This window comes from Anneissia japonica, unplaced genomic scaffold (assembly GCF_011630105.1).
Source record: "Anneissia japonica isolate Jap-2015-1 unplaced genomic scaffold, ASM1163010v1 scaffold493_len2256704_cov171, whole genome shotgun sequence".
Lineage (NCBI taxonomy): Eukaryota > Metazoa > Echinodermata > Crinoidea > Comatulida > Comatulidae > Anneissia > Anneissia japonica.
The window spans coordinates 1,933,698-1,948,101 of NW_022727062.1; the positions used below are offsets into that span (position 1 = coordinate 1,933,698).

A 14,404-nucleotide genomic window follows, 5' to 3' on the forward strand; every position below is an offset into this window, starting at 1 on the left:
TACGTTTACAATTAGGCCTATTTTGTCAGACTTGGTATTGAACTTAATGCACTAGAACGTAAAAACGTAAATTTTTCCCCTTTTGCGGCCCCCTAGCCCCAGCCTATTTGCTCGTTTCACTCAAAAATAACGTACCCCGCGAATTCTGAAAGCTTCGCTAAATTGCTCCGAGTTCAGCTTGCCCCCTGCGCTTTCGTTTCGACCCCCCCTTAGATTTTTCACCGTACGCCCCTGGGTTTTAAGTCTCTTACTGAGAGACGCTGTTCTGAATTGCAGTGGATTATGAAACTTAACACACACAAAACCGGTATCAACAAGGATCTTGGCTTCATAAGCGGTTATTCATTCACCAAATAAGATATATTTGTGATCCTATATATTTTTATTATCACTTAGACTTATTTTCATGAAGATGATTATTATGACGATGCTCATTTGTGATTATTATTTCATTATTACTTTTTATATCAGATTTTTTATATAAGATTTATATCTATTTTTATTATTTCCATTATACACCAATTTTATATAGACCCTTTGTCTCATTTTAATTACTGTTCTCTCAGATTCTCAGTATTACAGTTGACTTCCTTATTATTGTTTATTTTGCTTTGTTGATTGTCACAAGCAATTTTACCGCCAGTCCTTTTTAATGCTTCCGACTGTTTATTAGTTTATCACTTCTCATTTACTAATTGCTGGCCTTTTATCTTACGACTTATCTTGGTTATGCACTGATACTTTTAGTTTGATTTGTTCTGTAATTCTCATTCATACGTGTTAACGCTGAAGAAGGACACAGGCGTGTCCGAAATATTCGTTTGCAATAAATTTTATGTCTCTATTATGTCAACGTATGCTATCGCTTCATTTTCGTATTTACTTTTATTTATATATATATATATTATATATAATTTAAACGTAATATAAGAGGAAAATCTTATCATAATGAAAAAAGAAACTTTGCGTTCAACGGGTTTGGGATAAAAATATAATAATAATATATGTATATAATAATAATCATATATGTATAATTATTATTATAACTATAATAAAAACTATAAACTAATTATTATATGTTTATCGTCGCTATTTCCATGAACCGACAAATACGAAGATCGCGATTGAAAAATTATTACTTTTTGATGCCAATTTCTGACCTGAAAAATTCGTTGCAGGATTCTTGTATTTATTATTTAAAACAATAAATAAATTGTAGTTATAAGGTCACAATGTTTATATCAATCTTTTAATTAATTAGTAATTAACTAATTTAAAATATTAATTAAGATTATATTAATTAAGATATTCGTAAAGTTCTTGTGAAAGTTATTTACATAATTGCAGTTTATTTATACGACATTTCGACGGATATTCGTCAGTTCGTGTGAACCATCCCGAGCTTTGCTTACCAAAAATACGCGGTAATCGCGCGATAGTATTAGCATTTGCATACATGAAAAAACTTTGGCGATGCTTTTGTTTTTTGTTTTTGTTTTGTTTTACATTTATATCCAGCGTTAGGCCCACTGAATTGTTTAAATGCTTAAATAATTGAAAACATAAATTATGTGGATTAAATTCTCATATAATTTACAATGAAACTTTATAATCTACGGTATTTTATAAGATTAATTTTTTAAACAGAAAAAAATAGGTAACATTTTATTGAGAAAAAAAAACCAGATTTTACATCTATAAGTAAGATTTAATATGCTGAATCATTATTAATGGTATAGGCCTATACCTATTATATATTTCTATAAATTAATCAACAAATATCTCATTAATCACACTATCGCAAATAGGCCTATTGAAGTATTATTGAAGTATTATTAATTCTTTATTAAAGCATTATTTTAGCACCTTCATTATTATTATTATTATTATTATTATTATTTTATGTATTATTTATCAACCATACTAACATTGAAAACATGAATTATGTGGATAAAATTATCATAGAAAATAAACTTATAAATTATAAGATTATTTTTTAAAACAGCAGAATAAAATACTGTAGATAACACCTTTATTTAAAAAAAAAAACAGGTTTTGCATAGACGCAAGTTGATTTAATATATACTGATTCATCTCATTAATTAAACAATTTTTATTCATTTCGAGCACTGTCATTATATTATTATTATTACTATTATTACTACCATTTTATTTTTAAATGTTTGTTGTTTTATTTTTTGTTTAATGTATGGGCCTAGATATAGGCTATGTATATATTTAATAATTAGAAATAATTATAATTTAATTATAAAACATATATAATATACCAATTATTGATACCATAATCTATAGATAAAAACATCCATTTGATAATTAACATCTAGATGTGAATTAAACAGCAGCTTTTCGAGTGGCAGTGCCGATAGAAAACTGCAGTGTTTTGGCACTGCGGCAGTGCCGATAGAAAATCGGAGCTTTTTTCGCACTGCGGCAATAATGCAGATAGAAAATAACAGCTTTTTTCGCACTGTGGCAGTGCCGATAGAAAACAGCAGCTTTTTTGGCACTGCGGCAGTGCCGATAGAAAACAGCAGCTTTTTGGCACTGCGGCAGTGCCGATAAAAAACAGCAGCTTTTTTTCGCACTGCGGCAGTGCCGATAGCCTCAGCCGTTTGAAGCCTGCTTTGATTGGTTCACCGTAGGAAAGCCATTTGTGCCCTTTCAATATGCCAGGAATTTTGAGCCTCATCGACCATATGTAAATACCTGGCCTGGTCTTGGGCTATCCCTATGTGTACGAGTATATAGTAGAGAATCTTTGCTTCAATTCTCACAGGGAGTGGATTTCTCCCTCTACTTACCAGGTGTTAAAAGAATGTGGTATTTTTATACCATACCGTGGCTGTAGAGCTGGTAGAAGAGTTACTGTCTGGAAACAAATATGTGTGCTGAATAACATGAAGCCTTCTTCATCAAAACAAACCTGTGGTGTCAATTTTAACAACTTATGCTATTTCCATGTTAGCCCCCACCTTTCTTGTCATCCAGGTGCAAAAATTAACTTAATAGCAACATGGAATGCCAGGTCTATTAGAGGCAGAAATAAATCAACAGCGCTCTGTGATTTTATTATCGACAAACCATCTTGATATTCTGGCTGTTGTTGAGACATGGCTGACAGGAGATAGCAGTAGAGATGGCCATGTCATTGCAGACATTCAGATTCAGATTCATATTTATTCACACAATGCATAAAGATGGTAACAAGACAAAAATAATAAAGATGCAAGCAAAATCGAATGCAATTGTGTCTGGAGCAGTCAAATAAGCCCAAATGGCTTTATGGCTTGCTCAACCAGAGAAAAATGCAAAGTAATTTGTTCCATAATCAAAGACAAGACAAAACACGACGGAACGAACACAAGGGAAAAACGACAAAAGGAAAAACGACAATGCTTTTAAAGAAAAACAACATATACATAGATTTGAACATTATACAGGTAGACAAGGGAAAAGAAGATAAACTGGGATTGGATAGGATGACACAAATATGATTTAAATAAAGAAGGTTAGTGGAGTTAAAGTCTGTAATTAGATATGAGGAACGATTTATATTCTGATTTAAATGAATAACTACTTTTCGAATTTGTTAGTGATGTGCTGAGGGAGTTCCATAATAGGGGGCCTGAATGTATTATTGAATTCCTGTTTGATGTTCGGTTAGATTTTATTGTGATGTATTTATTTGCATTCCTAGTATTATAGTTACGTAATTCATTGTTTTTTGTATCCTTTGAAAGCATTTGGAAGTTTATTGTGGGAATACTGGTACATAAATAGGGCGGTTTGTAATTTATTTATGTCAAAGATGTTTAGAGTGTTGAGTTGGTGAAAGAGGGGTTTGGAATGTGATTGGTAATTGGACAGAGTGCAGATGCAGATGGCCTTTTTTTGGACAGGTTGTCTAGTTTGGATGTTTCGGTGCTAGTCCATGGACAAAGAGTTTTGAATTTTGCATGCGTAACTGCCCAGGCGATATTGCAGTAGTGTAGATGTGGTAAAATATTAAGGGTATTGTATAAAGAGAAGAGAATGTTTGATGGTAGTGTCAATTTAAGTTTTCTAAGTAAGCTGATTGTTTTAGAGATTTTATTAGAAAGGTTTGTAATGTGAATCTTCCAGTTTAGCTTATTGTCGATGAGTACACCAAGAAACTCAGTATGATCAACTTTTTCTATTTTTTTAATTTTTTTTATTTTTAATATTTTTTTTATTCTGTCTTTCTACTGCATGCACTTTCAGTACTTGTGTACTGTTTTTCAAAGTGGTACAGTTTCATAAAATACAAAAGTTAAAAGAAAAGTAATTAAAAAACATACATATATATAAATAGATGTCATAATAAAAGTGATTAAGAATTAAAAGAGTTTTTAAAAAATATAATAGACATGTTCATGAAATTTGTTGTTGTTTCGTGTGGAAGTTCATTCCACAACTTTGTTGAACGATACAAAAAAAGTTCTCTTGCCTTGACAGTTATTCCATTGTGGTACAAAAAGGTTATTATGAAATTGACTACGTGTACATTTTGAATGGGATTCGATATTAAATTTAAATTTAGATGATAAATAAGATGGCGTATACCCTTTTAAACATTTAAAAGTCATTAAGGCTATCTGTTCATTAATGTGAGTGTCAATATAGATGTTTGTGTTTAGATTATTGTATACTTTTTTGCTGGTGAAAAAGTGCATATAATTTGTTTTATTGATGTTCAAAGAGAGTTTGTTATATTAAAATCAGTTTGAAACATGTTTGATCTCATTATTGAAGGTTTTGATTAAGGTATTAAAGTCAGGATTAGAAAGAAAAATGGTTGTGTCATCTGCAAAGAGAACATAGGAGAAGGAATTGGAAGAATGTATTATATCATTAATGTAAATAAGGAAAAGAAGAGGGCCAAGAATAGAACCCTGGGGTACACCACAGGTTATAGGAAGACATTTAGATGAGTGAGAGTTGAAAGTGGTAAATTGTTTTCTATCCAGAAGATAATTTACAAAAAGAGACAATGGAGTTCCACGGATGCCATAGTAGTTTAATTTGGAAAGAAGAATTGAATGATCTATGGTGTCAAAAGCCTTTGAGAGATCAAGAAATAAGCCGATAGTATGATGGTTTTTTGAAAGAGCAGAAGAAATTTTATTTTGGATATCGAGGAGTGCAAGGTCAGTAGAGTATTTTGATCTAAAGCCATATTGATTGTCCTTAAGAATATTGTGAGAAGATAAGAACTTGTAGAGTCTGTCATAGATAAGTCGTTCAAGAATTTTAGAAAAACAAGGCAGAAGAGAGATTGGACGATAGTTAGCAAAATTGTGAGTATCATTGTTTTTGTAAATAGGGACGACTTTGGCAGTTTTTAGGCATGTAGGAAAGTTTAGGGCCTATTTCAGTAAAGTAATGATTGAATTTTGTTAATATAATGCTGTTTACATGATATTCTAATCAATCGAGTGAGTTTGTTTCTGTAAGTAATGTAGTTTTTTTTGTTATTGATGTTTGGTGAATTTATATACGCTTTATATAATTTATTTCTTGTTTTTATTGATTTTATTATTCCTTTAATTATCCAAGGTTTGCAAAGTTTTCGACTGTTTATTTTAGTTTTGGTTTTTTGCAGATTAATATTATATAAAATGGAGAATTTTTCAATAAATATGTTATATGATTCGTTTGCAGAACTATTTTAGTAAACATCCTCCCAGTCGGTGTTTAATAAATTAATTCCTAATGATGCAATTGATTTTTGGTTTATTTTTCTTGAATAGTGATTTTTTTGTATCGTTATATTATTAGATTTGTTCGAAGAATGTTTTTTTAATATTAAGAATATTGGAAAATGATCGGTGACGTCATTGAATAGTATTCCTGGGGTTATTTTTTGGTTTAGTACATTTGAAAATATATTGTCAATTAGAGTTGACGATCTAGTTGTAATTCTGGTAGGTTTGTCAATTAGAGGATAGAATGAAAGTGAGTACATTGTATTTAGGAAGCCACAGACATGATTGTTTTTTTTCTTTTGAGACTGCATCAATGCATTTGGAAATATTATTTAAGAAGAGATGAATGGAACTATTTGGTGGCCGGTAGACAATGCCAACGATGCTAGATTTTGGTTGGGTACCAATTTCTACAAAAAGTGATTCATAATTTGGATTCAATGGCAGGTTCAAATCATTCCTAACCTTAAAATTTAATCCATTTGAGATGTAGAGTGCAACTCCTCCACCTTTTCTGTCTTTTCGATCGGATTTCACAATTGTATACCCTTCTATTTTGTTACCTGCACCGCCACGTAATTGTGAACGTTTCCTTAACGTATTTGTTCATAAAATAGAATATGTACCGAAATTTTGAATGATCGTATATTGACTCATACGATGTAAACGGCCCAGCATCAAGCAATAATCAAATTTAATACTAAATAGATCGTAAATAAATGATTGTATTCAAAGTACTATTAAGGCAGACATCTTTTATTGAAAACCAAACGAATTACCTATTAAAACCTCATACATTATGAAATAAGATTACACTCCTTCAATCACATGGCTGATGATAACAAAGGGAAATACTCTTTGATGATAACCTTAGCCAGACTTCATGGAGCAGCTATAGTTTAACAACATGAATCTCAATGAGCAACATCTTGAAATTTACAAAAAACAAACAAACAAACGTAGGTCTCACAGCAAATTTTGAAACCTAATTAAATTGAATGAAAGCAACTCCTTTACTACCATTTATTTACTGACCTACTTTTGTTCGTATCGGCGGCGTACAAAGAGTCAAATGACTTTGTGCCTGGTAACCTTGGTGTCTGTGTCTACCAGGAGGAGCCTGGAATTGGGAATGTTTCTCACTGAATGTAGTAGACGGTAAGCATAGTTATTTCATGGGCAACTAGTAATGGGCCTATATCAAACAATTTATTTCGTTCTTTAACAAAGTATTATAAAGATTTAATTTTAAACGTGCAATAATAAAGTGCAACAATTGAATTAATTGGTTAATTTAATCTATAAGATATATAAAAAGATATATCATAATTCTACAAGGAATGTTTCTTGTTCTGGCAACAACATGACAAATTCTTCCCCTTAGAAGAAACGGTCACTGGTGGGTTGGATGATTGATTGCTAATTGCCTGCATGCTGCCTAAACGGCCTTCACAATGAGTAAACAAGACCTTGGTAGTAGGAGAAAATCGGACACAGTTCAGCCAGTACTGCTTCAATCATGGTCAAATTTCAGAAAGTATACACAATTTCTGAATCTAATGTTAATGTTAATGTTATTATTTAAAACATAAAATGTTTTAAACTAAAATCTGACCATAATGAAAAAAAACAGTAGCTGTACGTCTGTGGATTTACTTTACTTTTTTCACGAATTTCGTGAATGTAAAACTGTGACTTGGCGATCGGGAGAATACTAGCCAGAAAGATGCATCAATATTTTATTAGTTCTCAAAAAACAAAGATGGTAATTTTGGTCATTTTCAATACACATATGTATTGAAAATGACATGGTGTATTGGTGTTTCTGCTGGTCTAAATAAATATAAGAATATGATTCTTTCTGGCCTATTCTATTTATTTTATGATCGTGTGGCGTACAGCAATGTTTACTCACATTCCCGGCTATTCAGGGGCTATTCTGCAGCTTACAGCTGATGTATTTCAATCTAGGCTCAGAGAGTAGTAAATCTCTATTTTATAGGGCCTCCGAATCTAGCGATGAATTGACAGTTAGAATTTACGAACAGAGAATAACTCGTCATGTATTAAAATCAAATGCTAAATTGATTTTATAACTGATATTCTGTATCTTCGTTGCATACGATCTACAGACGATTACTCGCTCTCACGGCCAGTGCACAGCGTCACGAACGAACGAGAAGCCCATGTGCTTGAGTCGTCGTGGGCGATGTAGAACCGTCCATTTTGCGGCAGGGTATTCATTTTGTATTATAACTATAAATACACATGCCTAAACATTACCACATTTAAACATGTGTATTAGCCGCTATAATAAACATGTTTAAATATTATATTAATATTCAAACACGTGCACTAACCATTATAATACACATGTTTAAATACTATTATAATAAGCTTCACGGGGCACACAATGGTTCGGTTTTGGGATGCCAGGGTAGGCGCTTCAGTTCAATCTTATTATTTTTGTTTGTTATGTATCATAATTTTCACGATTTGTATTTTCTTTTTAATTATACTGTGGTATAGACAAGAAGAACAATTCCCAGTAAAAAAATATTTGCGGGAAATTCAGTAGTTGCTTCTGTTCGTTACGGACTTCCAATGCACTCTTTGGCATCACACCACACCTAAACATGCGCTCCCGATTATAACTTCTTTTTATTGAAAATGTAGGAATATGTTAAGAGAGTATTAATTGTTTTAGCCTAGATTGTAGGCTTATTCATTACGTTTGCCGTGCTTGACCATTGTAAACGAAATATCTCTTGCTCACGCTAGATCACTAACCTTCCTAGCCAAACTACAATACACTAGTACGCGACCTTCGCAGGCCGCCGACAGTGGGTAATAAATTTTATGTAAGTAGCGAATCTGTCACCCGACCTGTCACTTGTGACAGGGGGTTGGATGATAGATTACCTGAGTAGGTCGGGTAACAGGACCGAATTCGCTAAGGGCTGATTTTCGGCATGAAAAAAAATGTAACAAAAACAACATCAGTTAAACCAGTCAAATCAGTTAAAGTTCAGAAACTATATTTCACCGAGTGACATCCCAAACCATGTGTGCGCCTGACTACACCCGCTGGCGAGTAAGGTAAGTTGTAGGTAAGTTGAGTCCATTGCAAGTTGTAAACTAATCAGAATGCTGGGACATTATGTCTTCAGGGCAACTTGCAATGGGCTCAACTTACCTACAGAAAATATCGCCGCCGGTGACATGTAGCGCGGGCGCACACATGGTTTGGGATATGTTACTCCGCGAAACCTTTGTAAACACTAGAACGTGTGACGATGTTCTCTGACGATTAATACTGAAGTTTTAAAGTTGGAAGGCGTACCAGTTTTTTTTTAATATTCTCAATGAAAATAACCATTGAACAAGAAAATGAAACTACAGATCGTTAAATATGTAGGTATAAGATACTTTGCTGAAGTTGAACATGCCCAGGCCTGATGTTCTAGGCTACATTATAACCTAAGTGTCGCCGGCTGGCTGTGTGATGCCAATTTTTTGGGCTTAAAACGAAGCCTAAATGGCTTTGACAAGTGGGGAGCTGGGGTCTCGGCACTTCCGAAATGTTGGTGAAAACTCAGGAATTCTGTTTAACTTGAAATTATGTGTAAATTGATTTAGAGTTATCTCATAAAGACAAAATTTCATCCATGCATCTTAAAAATACTGCCAATTTCCGCACAAATGTTGCCGTAAAGTCGGCTGTTGGCTATCCAAATATAGGCTACTTGTAACCAATATATAGGCATTCATAGTGTTAATGCGATTCTGCTGACCTATTTTCTGTAAATTTCCTGCACAAATGAAGAAAAATACTGAAAAATTTAAAGGAAGTGTACAGAAAATATAATTAATGTTTCAGTAATAATAATTAATAATTTTATAATCCAATATATCAATCCACTTAAGTAACTGTAGATGCCCCCCCCCCCAAAAAAATGCTGCTGTTAGTAGACTAGAATTGTGCATAGGTGAAGTTTGATCTCGGTGTCAGTCCAACAACCTTATATAATGAATGATGCACAACCGAACTCATTCATTTTTCATCACGTTTTAAGCCTGCTCGCTGGACTTCTATTAAAATAGGAGATGCAGTCATTGAACCTTCGCTGTCCTGCAGAAATCTTGGGGTTGTTATGGACTCAACACTTCGCATGTCCTATCAGGTACACAACCAGTGGTGGCGCCAGCGGGGCGAAAGGGGGCTTAAGTCCCCCATTGAACAGGTCAAGCCCCCCGCTGGACAGAGCTCATCGGGCAGTCAGACCATAAAACATATAAAAATAGGCCCACACCAAGCCAAAACATGTCTGTCACAGTCTGAGAGTGCCATTTCTGGCCATCCAGAGGTTGCTATTCTAAAAAAAAGACCTCATTTGGGAGGGGAACCCTCTCTCATCCCCTTTCCCCCAGCTCGAGCCTACTAGCTCAAGTCCCCCTGTCAGACAACTTAGCGCTTCTATTTCAGCTACTGTATATTGTGCATGTTTTTGAATCATGTCATTGTACTTTATGAATAGGTTTTACTTCACTGAGCATGTCATTCATGTCTATTTTATGTTTTCAAGTCATAGTAATAATATATTATTATAAATGCTTGCAGTACACCACCTAGAAAGTTCTGAAAAGTTTTTTTTGAGAGTTGCTACAATCATTATCAGGAGAATAATATCACTCAAAACGTCGAGACATTCTCAACAAAACAACAGTTCTTTTTCAGAAATATCTGTGTGATGTACTGCAAGGATTTTAAAATGTCAATATTATACATTAATTATGTCATCATCAGGAATCAAATATCAATATTATACTTTATCAGAGACTTAAAAATTTCCAACCTGTTCAATATTTTACTTCAGCAAATTAACACAGGCAGTATATCACTATTTATAATACAAAATAATATATCTCTTTAGATTGTGGGCTCACTGAACCACTTGGTGTTGAAGATGGTACCATTCCATCAGATAACCTCATAGCATCTTCAGCATATAAAAATTATACTGCTCAACATGGACGACTGAACACAGCATCAGGATGGATACCTGAAAACTTAAACCAGCTTCAATGGATTCAAGCCGACCTCGATGATGTGAAATCGGTTATTGGTTTAGTAACACAAGGACTAAGTGACGGGCCTTTATGGGTGACATCATATAAAGCTATTTGGCATAAAAATGATACCACATTTCATGTGATATTAAATGAAAATGGTACTGAGGTAAGCTGCTTCGAACATTCATTTAGCATTATAAATAGGTATCCCAATGAGAAAATTCAATTTCATTATTTTGAATTTAGTAAACATTAGATCTACAGAACTCACTGCACTGATCATTTTTCAGTTTAAATTATTATAATCCAATACACCGTTCAAAAGTTATGGCCCTTTAAAGATGGTGAAAAAGGGGGTCCGAATGCGAAAAAGTGGGTCCTTTTTCCAGACTCATTTTGGAGCATTTTTGGAGGGCCATAACTTTAAAAGTAATAAAATGTCAAATTTTCACAAAACCTCAAGATCTTATGGAGTTGTATGTGTCTATTTTTTTTGTGGGTCATTCTTTAATGTCGTTTTTTGATTAAATGGCCCTAAGTATGCTATTTCGTGCAGATTTTTTGCGCATGTCTCAAAAATGGAAAAATTGAACTATTTCAACAGCCTTTGAAAACGTCATCTCCGATGTGCTCCGATTATACAGTAAATTTGACAAAGTAGAAATAAATGTCGTTTTCTAATATTATTATTAAAAATATAAATGATAATTTAACTAAAATTCAACCATAGTTTAACTGGTTTAAAAATTAATGAAGATGAGAGAAGAGACCCCCATATAGCGTAGGCCACGCTAGGCCTTCATTGTTTTGTTGAGCGCTTTTCGTGATCACACTAGAACCATGCCTAGGGACCGGGGCTAGGCTAAAAAGATGCATCAACATTTTATAAGTTCTATAGTAACCTTGATGGTACATGGACAATAATCATAAACCTACTTAAAATGCTAAGGTATTGGTGTTACATATGCTGGCCCAGGGACGTATCCAGGGGGGGAGATACGTCCCTGGGGCTTCCCCCCCCCCCTTTGTACACAGTGTTAAAATTTTAAAGCTTATTCTTGAGCCAATACAAATTCTTTCCTGGGATCACTTAAAATGAATACTTCTAAGCATGTAAATATGCATCAGTACACGTTATAAATAGGCCCAATAGAACACATAAGCCTCTAATCTTAAATCCATAAATCTCAGGCCAGGTCTTTTAACATAGAAATGCGATACTGTGGTTCAATTTCGTTTTTATCCTTTTGCAAGTTTCTTTAAATGTTTGTTTAATAATACTACTACTAATAGTAATAATGATTGAAATATTATTTCAAAAGCGGATCCAGAGATGTCAAAGTGCTGTCTCTTATACACATCTTGGTTGTGAAATCACGTTTTTGATGTAGGCCTATGTAAAGTACATACTCAAAGACAATGTTTTTAAGCTTTGTTTTCTATGGTGTATACACACACATTAATAAGATCTCTATGGTTGTTAAACATCCCTGATAAAAGATCATGAGAATTTCTTTTGGCGCTTCATTTTGACTAATGGTGACGTGATGATGATGAATTTTACTAAAAGTGTCATTTCTGGCCATCTAGAGGTACTATTTCCTCAAATTTTCTCACCTCAGCTCCAACCATTGTGGGGTTGGGGTGGGTGTCGACTTGCAAAATGCCCTCCCCCTCCACCTTTCAAAACAGATCTGTGCCCTTCCCTGGGTATGACATTAAACTCGGCTCCTGATGTATGTCTTAGTGACTGCTGTTTGTTTTTAGGATATGATCTGGTGGTTTTTCATGTCCATTTTTCGTGATTATGACTATTCTGGATAAAGAATGTTTTAAGCAGTGGATTCAAGGCACCCCCCCCCCCACCTTAATTTTTTAAGAAAAAAAAAGGAAAAATATATTCAAATTGAAGTGCGAGAGTGTAATTTCCGGCCATCTAGAAATGCCCTAATTATAAAATTTTCTTTCCTCAGCCCCAACCATGGTGGGGCTGAGGTGGGTGGTTCCTCGGTCTGTGAAAGTCTCTCCTTGGTTCACCTCTCTTTCGAATTCCTGGATCTGCCACTGTTGATTTATTATATAATTATTTTTTCGCTTATTTAAAATGCGTCTATTGCAATTTTCACTTTATCCTCTCAAACAGTCCTAAGAACGTTCAGAGTGCACTATTTCACAGGGGGATTCGCCCCCTTGACCCCGCCGGGGTCATACGTAATTCGCATAACGGCTCCCCCCCTTTCAAAATCCTGGCTACGTCCCTGTGCTGGCCTAAATATTGAGTCGAGTCTGGTCTGTCTATATTTATTATCTCGCAAGCGCACGACGGCGGCTATTTTTACTCACAATCACATCTCTCACCGGGGTCTACATACGTAGAGATGATTCATCTTCTAGCCTACTTAAGTTCTATGCTAGGTCCTCCTAATTGCAAGATGGATATTTGATTGAATATTAAAATTCGGGTAAAGAGAATAAACTCGTCAAATTAAAAATAATCTGCTAGTTTTCATTGTATATTTGATCTTGTATCATCACAAACTATGCCTGCTGCAGGCTCTCTACCTCGCAGTGCAGCGCGACAGCAGCAGAACACCTGCATCAGTGGGCGAACTGGAACCATCCATTTTTGCAGCGGGGTATAAATTGGGTTTTAAGTGGTAGTGATTAGTGACTAATACGCGTGTGGTAAGTAAGCTTCACCGAATACACAATGGTGTGGTCTCTGCATTTACTCCCAAATTCACCGTATTTCAAAATGTTTTCATTTGATGACCATGCAAAATCTGTTATTAAATGATAGTTTATCAGATATAAATAAGATCTAGCTTTAATTTAGTTGTATTTTCGATCGGTTTTGTTCATGAACAATCGCTCAAAACGCAAACTTTAAAGCCTGATAACATGCTAAAAAATCATTCCGCTAGCTTTGACGGTCATCAAGCGATTGTGTTTTGAAATTTGAAAGGGGTTTCCCAATGTTTTTTTTATGAGCGCAAATTTGGCTCACCGGGTTTTTTAACACATTTTTAAATTGCACTCATCAAATACTACATCAATCTTGTTAAAAAACGTATGTAAGTGAACACTATAACATGCTTTTTAAAAATATATAAATTTTATTGGCAAAAATTCACAATGAGTATAGTATTTTCAACATCAAAATCATGGGTCTTCTCTAGCACGTGATCCCTTTCAACAGCAATGAGAGCAATATTACCACAGCTGCTCAGAATGGCTTCTTAAAACTGATGGTGGCCAGCGACTCCAGCAGCGATTACATCGGAAATAACTAAAAAAAATCGTATTTTTTAACGTTATATTTGATCATCGATTTGTGAAATCGCTGCATATTGCGAAAGTCCTACCTATGCACGGTACTAGGCCTACGTTGACGTCCCAGTACCCAACCGTTGTCTTATAAACGCTGATACACTGAGACGCTGATACACTGAGACGCTGATACACTGGGACGTTGATACGCTGAGACAAAGATGACGTCATTGAAATTCACCACAAAGTCATATGCACTGAGTGGAATCGAAAGTGCAGGGTTCTCAAGTACTACGGAACGTCCGTAGTTACTA

The 14,404-nt window shown here is 34.5% G+C and overlaps 1 protein-coding gene across 1 annotated transcript in view; it reads left to right on the top strand.

The window, feature by feature from the left end:
• The first annotated feature begins 10,682 nt into the window (after positions 1-10,682).
• The window catches only part of LOC117113446 (hyalin-like), an 87,979-nt gene continuing 84,257 nt past the window's right edge, over positions 10,683-14,404 (top strand). The window contains exon 1 of the mRNA XM_033256781.1: positions 10,683-10,986. The gene's annotated coding sequence lies outside the window, so the exon portion shown is untranslated. The remainder of the gene's footprint in view (positions 10,987-14,404) is intronic.